Genomic DNA, 1713 nt, shown 5'->3' on the forward strand with positions numbered 1-1713 from the left:
AAGGCTATCTACTGACCATTTGGACAAGGGCCCCGAGGGAATCCAAGCAACTGGAGCAAGGGAATTTCACCCAAAACTCTTGACAAAGCAGTTTCCTGGAAGGTGAGGTGAATGCAATCCTACAACCTCGGCAGTCACGCACAGTCCAGCCCACACAATTTGCAGACATCACATTGTGGACAGTGTCTTGATTCCCCCCAAGAAAGTGCGTTGCTTCTTCACCTCACCTAGACGGCTAGTTCAGTGCACTGTGCTTCGCCTTATCCACCCCCACCTCCAACACCTTAGTTGTTACATCCTTTGGCCTTGTTGGGAACCCTTGCGACAGCCCTGCTTTTAAATGTGGTAAATTTTCAGTGAGCTGGTCATTCATTCCCCATACCAGGCTGTAGATGATCGCGACGTGGCTGTAGACAGTGAGGGGAATCTTTCAGAACTGCCCTCACGAAGAGGCACGAGGCCTTTTCCTCCCTACAGCCAGCTGTCTGCAAAACCACACCTAACACAGATATTTTACCATGACAGCGTCTCCTACAAGCACTTGATTCGAGCAAATGTAAGTTAATTACGTCTCTACTTGTCCATTTATTTGTTGGATCACTCATTGCTATTTGAACCAGTTTGTTTATCGTCTTGTCTGTTTATTTACCCCTCTAGGCATTTCATCGAGCTGTGAATAGGCCCTTTCCAAATAGCTCGCCTTGCGTGTGTGCCTTGTGAATAGACAAACACTGAATTGGTAAATCGTCCATGTTCATGTTCTAGCATGAAGCCAGAAGCGACTCGTGAGCGTAATTGTGGCGGTCCGATTGTAGAAACGGCTGACGGCTGCAAGGAAACGATCACAACTGCAAAATTTGCTCACATATGCGTCTGTCTACTCCTTACATTCGATCACATCAAACCCACCTGAGACAGAATGCGCAAAATCGTGGTTGATGCTCCCACTCGAATGAGTTGCTTCATCCTACGACTTGGTTAGGCACTGAACTGCACACAACTGGCTGAACATTTAGATATTAGCAGTAGACAAGGGCCAAGATTGCAACGTTGTTGGTAAAGAGAAGACAAGTGCCATCACTTTGTCTGAAGGCGCCTCAAAACTGCTTTTGCGAAGCAGTTCATCGACGTAAATAAAGGCCAGACCAGCCGAAGTACAAAGTGGAGGCGGAATGGATTTACTTGTCAGCTTAACGAATAAGTAAACGCAGTGGATGATGCTGCTCATTGTTTTGCTCATAACTCCCAGTTTTAATCCGTACTGATGAAATTGTGGAGTTTGGGAATGGAAGCGTCAACGTCGAATTTGCGTATTCCGTATCAGATTGGGTTCGGTGGAATTGAATGCTGAGAGCAGATAGAGACATAAATAAGTGACTTTAGCGGTAGCGTTTGCGTACCTGCATTCATCCACAATCCAAGAAGATGCTCAGCACATGAATGTGAATAGTGAGAGGACGGCAGTAAGGAAATTGCCTTCCTCAACAGACCGTGGTGAGATAATTACAATGGGTATGTTAGATGTTAAACCCTTTTTTACTTACCAATTATTTAAAGCGCGGAACCAAGCTTATCCCTTTCTGTTTACAGTAAAATGCAGTATTCGCAACACAGCGTTTGAGTCGTCTGATCACCGGCTCAATCTACTCTTGGATGTCACGAAATTGGACAGTCTGCAAGTATGATTTTCGTGCAAGCATAAGCTCAAATAAA

The sequence above is a fragment of the Echinococcus granulosus genome (assembly GCF_000524195.1).
Source record: "Echinococcus granulosus chromosome Unknown EG_S00185, whole genome shotgun sequence".
NCBI classification, from domain to species: domain Eukaryota; kingdom Metazoa; phylum Platyhelminthes; class Cestoda; order Cyclophyllidea; family Taeniidae; genus Echinococcus; species Echinococcus granulosus.